The 7,351-nt window shown below is 39.2% G+C and overlaps 1 pseudogene; it reads left to right on the top strand.

Annotated features, from left to right (window-relative positions):
- Window positions 1-294: 294 nt before the first annotated feature.
- On the top strand, window positions 295-2,144 carry LOC117701440 (ral guanine nucleotide dissociation stimulator-like; annotated as a pseudogene).
- Window positions 2,145-7,351: the final 5,207 nt, after the last annotated feature.

Here is a 7,351-nt window from a genome sequence, read left to right as displayed (position 1 = left end):
AGACACAATTTTCGCAATGGTATAAAAAAATAAGTAATGTACTCTGGCAATTTACTAAAAGCTATCACTTTCAAGAGGCAAAAGTCAGATTTAGAGCTACCATTTTCTGATTTCTAAATGCAGTAGTTTTCACAGACTGTGATTCCGGCTCTTAAATAACAGAGTGACTGTCTACATGCAGCTCCTTCAGATATAGATCCTGCAACTCCATATGTATGTTGCTTTAAAACTGTATTTCTCATTAACTCAATTCAGTAAGAACCTCAAAAAGGGAATTCTCGTGCTAAATGATTGATGAAGGAGGTCCCACAGCTCATGGTAAGTGATACCACCCTGGGTGAGGGATGTTGGGCAGTGAGTGATGAATGATATAAGAAGGAGTTGAGCAAAACATGGGCAGCTAGGCAGTAAGCAGCGCTCATTCGTGGCTTTACCTCGGCTCAAGACCCTGCCTTGCATTCTCATCCATCAACTATGACCTGGGGTATATAAGCCTCACAAACGTGTTCTTCCCTAGTGTGTGTTTGATGATGGCCTCTCTCACAGCATAGAAACCTAACAAGGATAGAAATTCATACTAGAAATTTGATGTCACTGTGACAGACACTGACCATGTGGTTTTGGGGCTAGGGAAGGATTGGGGGTAGCGTTTGAGTTTTGATTTGAAAAGGCTATCAATACTCAGAGCCCAGGTGGGTTGTTCAGTTAGAGCTTGGAAGATAAGGATGCTGCAAGTCCCATGGCGGAGCAACAGTATCAATCAGTCAGACCCGCCCCCACTCCCTCCCCCCAGCTCCTGGGACTGGGCCACCAACCAAAGAGTACATACACATGGAGGGACCCATGGTCTCTGCCCGCGTATGTGGCAGGGATGGCCTTGTGGGACATCAGTGGGAAGAGAGGCCCTTGGTCCTATGGGGGGTTGCTTGCCCAGGTGAGGGGAATGCCAGGGCAGGAAGGCAGGAGGACGTGAGTAGGTGAGTGGGGGAGCACCTTTATCGAGGCAGGTGGACGGGGGAATGGTATAGAGTTTATGGAGGGGAAACATGGAAAAGGGTGATAACGTTAGAAATGTAAATGTTAAAATATCCATAAAAGAAAAAAAAAAAAGAGCAAGGAAACATGGCTAGGGTTTTAGGGTAGACTGGGCTAATTAGGGCTGAGTTTATGATTATGGTTACAGGTGTAGTTCAACAGTAGGGACCCAGATTGCAAAGCTGGAGGGTACTGCCTATATCCAGAAATCTCTGAGAGCAGTGGACAATGGGAGAACACAATGTACGCCTGTATTGATTTGTATGCCCTGGGAAATGGGAGGAGATAGAGGAGCCTTTTAGAAGGCCTGTTGAAGAAGAGATCGTAATGGAACCACCCGCTTGACAATGACCTAAGAACGAAGAACCCTTGCTATGAGGCAACCCACTGGTTAGAGCAAGGTTCTTCAGGCTCACTTGTCAGAGACACTAGAGAGGGCAGGATGTCTCTCTTGCTATCTTCAGACTACTTGAGGCTCAAGACTCAAGAAAGACAACAGTAAGGGCCACGGTGGTATTTGGAGGCACAGAGTCCACTCTTGCCTTCAACGCCTCAATCCCGAAAGAAAAAAATTCTTGACCAACAGCAGCCAAGACTGGTACTGCACAGACCAGGGTGAGAATGCTTCTGCCCCACTGGACTGGAGGGAACCCCTTAGAGAGTCACGTATTAGTGTAGAGACTGGTTAAGCTGGTGAACAACCTGGTGCCTTCTATTCAGGAAGGGGACCCTTTCTTTGTCCCGGCATTTCTTTCCAAATACTGAATATTTGCCACACTCCCTATAGGTACTGGACCTGCTATTCATGAGGTATGCATCCTTCAGCCCTTATTCTGAAGGGGATGAACAAGTAAAAAACACCGTCTGTAGCTTCCTGGACACGTGGATAGAGAAGAGCCCTGAGGGCTTTTGTGACATAGACTAGTGTACCCTTTGAAATAACTGAAGGCCTACTCGATGTGTGTAATGCCACACTCAGATCTTATTGCCCATGTCAATAGGCTCCTGACAGTTGTAGAAAGAACAGGCCAAGATTAACCATCCAAGGATGAGGAAGACTCAGATCTTGGGAGAACACATCCTCAGATCCAGAGATTGAATGGGTGTAAATTGGCAGGGAAATCAGCAAATCTGGAGCAGATCCAACTTGTGCACCAGATCTGAACAACACAAAAACCACCAGAAGTTTCTGTGACACATGTGTAGTTACAGCCATGTGTGGCAGCAGCAGTCTTGCAACACACCTGATAGCAGCTGTGGAACCTGTGTCTCAGCATGTCTCTAGATATAGTGTATCTTTCAGTAATCTGCTTTTTACAGTGGGCCTACACTATTTAGAGAATGGTCCTGTCACCTCTGGCCATCAATTTGGAGTCTGTCCCATATCTGAGCTGCCGCCCTGCCCCTCATGATCAGCCCCTGATTTCAATGCAGCAGCAGTTCCAGCCCCACAGCCAGTCTATCCCTCCACTGGGAAATAACCCTTTTACTCCTTCTGATCTTTTCAATGTTTGTGTTTCATTTTAAGTATTATTTTAATAAAGTGTTAGTGGTTTTTTTTTTAAAGGATGCTGCAAAGCAGTGTGGATACTAGAGATGTGGTTTATGATGTTTCAGAGGGAAGTAAAGACTATCACCATTAGATTCTATCTTAAAAATATTGAAGTTTGTTCTTCTGGAACTGAAAATCAGTTGAGATTAAACAAAAGAGTGTCACCAATAAAGTAGAGCCTTTTGGACACACACACACACACCCACACACACATACCATGGGTAAGACCTCTTGGATTAGATGACATATCAGGGGGATGTTCCCTGGGGAAGATTGATTCTGATTCTCAATAGATCTCTTCGATCTTAATCTGAAATGGAGTCTTATAAGATTTCCTCAATGTTGTTTGAGATATTAACAGGTATTATCATTGTTCAAAACTTGCTTAGACAACTATATATTGAGATGCCATTGATGTATTGAGGATTTAATTGATATGGCTTCTGGGTCATAACTCATATGGTATTGGAGACACAGTTCATGTCAGGAACATTGGTTCACTGACTCAAACCATCATTTTACCTCTCGTCAGTGTTGTTCTTTGTCCTTAGGTGTATAGTAGACGTGACAGATTGCAATGGTATATCTGGGTCAGTTGTTCTCTACAAATAACCAGTCGTAGATCTTAAATTACACAAAAATCAAGTTGAAATATGTAAAATCACTAAAAAAATAATACTATATCGTTAAATCCCAGGAAGGAAAATATTCTTAAACACTGAATTTCACAGTGATTTCTTCTGATAGAACACTAAATGTTCAGCCACGAATGTAAATATAAACAGATGGGGTTCCACCCAACAAAGGGACTCAGCACAGATAAGAAAACAATCAGAAAAATAAAAACCTGCTATAAAGATTACAGGAAGATTTTTGACACTCTTCTGTCTGATTAAGATTTCAAATTCTGAAAATATAAGTGAATTTACATGAGTTAATACAAGAGAAATTAAAGGCTGGCTTAAAGAACAGGTATGCAATGTCTACACTGTTTCCAAAGAGAAAACTAAAGTAATTAACCTGTATGTAAAAAGCTATTCATGATGACTAATCAATAATTGTCTGAATTAAGCATATAAATCAACAATAATGATATGATAACCCACACCTCTTAGGATTGCTACTATTTCAAAGGCAGTGTCCAGAGCAAGTGTTGGGAAGAGTGTGACAAAACGAAATCTTTCATCTCTTTGAGAATGTAGATGGCTGTGATTACTGTAGGAAGATTATGGTGGATTCTAAAGAGATTAAAATAAAAAATACCATATGGCCAGTAATCCTTCTGAGTATGAACCTAAAAGAAGAGAAATCGGAACTTCATAAAGATATCTATTTTCCCACATTCATTGCACCATTACGCACAACAGGAAAGATGTAGAAATACCATGTCTGTCAACAGACTGAATACAAATCAATTTGGTACATGTGTAAACTGAATGGTATGAGTACTTGTTAAGATCAGGTCAATTGCCACAACATGGGTGGGTGTAGATTATGCAATGTGGATTTTATTTATATAAAGAAAGTTTAAAATAGTGTGTGAGCTCCGACAATTGAATATTATCAAGGACAGACCGAATGGCATTAAGCGAGGTCAAAAGTTTATACACACACATATATATAGAATGAATCTTATATAAATATATATGTATGTGTATATATATATGTGGTGTATATGTGTGAATTATATATATATATATATCATATGCTCTAAAATGAATAAATGTAGTGACCTAATGGGCAACAAGAATAGTATAGTTAAAATTATATACTGGAAATTTCCTAGAGGAACAGATTTTAAGTACTTTCACTACACAGAGAATGAAGGGAACTGTAAAAAATAATGAATGTGTTGTTTTCTCCCAGAGTGATTGTTTTTCTATGTATACAAACACCACATTGTTCAGTGAAAGAATCGTTAAAATGTCTGTGGGAATCAGAGTCCTAGTGTACAGCAGTGGTGACTTGACTTTTTGTCCTCCTAGTCCTTTTGTCTCAGGCTAATTGCTGATATCACAGGCAAGGCTACCAAATGAGTTTCTCCATACATTCTAATCATTCCTTTCCATAATAATAAATTTTATTACTTGATATGATTTTATCACAAATCCATTTTTTCTTGAAGCAGTAAACGTAACTCCAAACTAAGCACTTAATAAAAAATTAAAAGGTCTCTGCCTTTGAAACATCAAATGTAAATATTGAGTTAAGCAGCACAATGTAGGAAGAACATTCCCCAATATTCCCCAATCAACTCTACAAGGTAAAATTCTATCTTTTCCCAGACAGACCTTTTCTTAATCATAACAGAAAGTGAGACATGACTAAACGTGGAACACCAAGGAAAAGCATGACTGACGGCCATCTCCATGGATATTTGGGTGTCAGATCCAGTACTGGGATGCTGACATGCTCTTTATTGAAAGTCAGTAAATTCCCTCAAAATTAGTCACAAAGCTATAACTGAGATTCCTATAATCACAATAACAATTTGAAATAAAGATTATTTGGGGCCATTTAAATCAAATATATCCTTTGCATTTACTGTCTGAAGTTCCTCTGTGTACAGCATCTCTTAGGTAGAGACTGTGAAATTGTTGACACACAGCCTCAGAGTAATTATGGTCACAAGAAGAGGGTAATTGTAAGAGGGATGGAGAATGGGAGGAGGTGGCTAATGGGGATCATGGCACAGCTGGAACTGAAGAATTACTGGTGGGCTACTACACATTAGGGTAACTATAGCTACTAAATCGTTGGATTAAGGAGGCTTAATTATTATTACACAGACAAATTGTACAAAAAATTAAAAGCAAAAGTATGCTAGTTGTCTTGAGTTTATTGTTGCACAGTGAATATATGTTCTAAAGCCTCATGTTATGGTTTAAGACATTCAGCCTCTGATCCTAACAACAAGGAAACTCAGCAGAGGACAGACACTAGTTCAAGACAAACCTGTGCTCTGTGGGGCAATGTTGTTTCAAAACACACAACAAATAACAAAAACAACCTACCTTCCCTAAAAGAAGCCACGTTGCCACATATCATACTACATAAATATTGTTTGTTGGTAGACTGTTAAAAAATGATTAATTGAAAACAAGAATCCTATCGATATTTTTTTTCAGGATATTCAAGTAGCACACAGACACATTTAGAGGCAGCATGGGGAGTGGAGAGCTTGGCAGAGCAGAAACAGCTTGTCTGGGGTGGCCTTATATTTCAAGTCAATGCTGCTCAAGTGGTGAAGATGACACATGTGGAAAACAGATTGGAAAGTGTAAGCTCAAGGAAGAAAAATTTTCATAAAGAGAATAAAAATCAACCATCCAGCTTATGATTTTTTTGATTTGGAGGACACATTGAAGACGGATTGTTCCAATATTTTTATTTAAAAATGAACAAAGGAGATAAATTTATTTGACCTCATCAAAGTCACACCGTAAAGAAGTTTCTAAGCTTCCAATGTCTGGCACAGAATCTTTCTAGTATTATATTCAGACATGAACCCCAACCTTGTTGGACAGTGATATTTATTGGTTGAGGATATAGTTGGGGGTTGGAATTTTTCCTGTAAGCAGTAAAAGGTAGAATTCTGAGATGTCTGGATCCTTTCAGGATTATACCCATGTCTATAAGGGCAAGGGCAGGAGGCATGGTTGCCATTTTCCCATTCAGCAATCTAAGGTGTTCCCCTATATTTTTAGAAACTTCAGCATGGCCCACAGTAGGAAGTGTGGTTTCAACACAGAAAAGAATTTCCGTACTAGCCAATTTATAAAGCAGAATAGAGGTTTACTTAGGATATTTTGATAAGATTATAGCAGGAAGCCTAAAGAAAAAAAAATGCTTGGAAAGAAAGGAGAAACACCCAAGATGGCAATGTGGGCTTCTCTAAGACAGAGAAGGCCATTGAAAATAACACATACTAATGTATGCATATAGATTCCTTGATAAAGTATCTCAGGTTATTATTTTTGTTTCTGTTGTATATAGGAACTCAGTGGAGGTTTCAACTTAGGATCTTCAAAGGGTTGGCAGAAACCCGAATAAGATGACAAGATAGTTCCTGAAAGATATCCTGCAACTTTAAAACTAAAAGATGAATGGCTAGCTCTCAGAGATTAAGAGATTTAGGGTATTTTTACTGTAAACTAAGATTCTCAGGTGATGCCTTCAGAAAGAATTGAGTCCCTACACAAAGTCATCATGATGTTTAATTTTATGTCAAATTGAGACAGCTTGAGTAATATGGGAAGAGGGAAGCAGAGCTGAGAAAAATGTTCCTATCACATTGCCTGGCGGGCAAGCCTGTGATGTATTTTCTTAAGGTGGAGGGGCCCAGCTCATTGTGGATAATACCACACTTGGATGGTGGTCCCAGGCTCTATATAAAAGGTAGATGAGCAAACTTATGGAAAGCAAATCACTAAGCAACACTCCTTCATGGCCAATGCAAATATTAATTGTCCAGGAATTACTGCTTCCAGCTGGGTAGAAGTTTCCGATTCCAGGATGAGAAACTCCTCTCCCTGTCTGTATAGGCATTATTTTAAATTCTTCCTACTTTGCCTCAGAAAGTTTTTTAGTGACATCTTTTTCACTATGTGTACCATGTCTTTTGGTGAATCAAGGGTAATACTCCTAAGATAAACATTTTACTCTAAAATGTATTTTATTTGATATATACCATAAAGCTTCTAGAACTGAGCTTAAGACTATTGTAATGGAGATTATTTCGCCTTTTCAATATCAAACATTCAC

Source organism: Arvicanthis niloticus, unplaced genomic scaffold (assembly GCF_011762505.2).
Source record: "Arvicanthis niloticus isolate mArvNil1 unplaced genomic scaffold, mArvNil1.pat.X pat_scaffold_1072_arrow_ctg1, whole genome shotgun sequence".
In the NCBI taxonomy this organism is placed as follows: domain Eukaryota; kingdom Metazoa; phylum Chordata; class Mammalia; order Rodentia; family Muridae; genus Arvicanthis; species Arvicanthis niloticus.
This window is presented reverse-complemented; position numbering and strand designations above follow the sequence as displayed.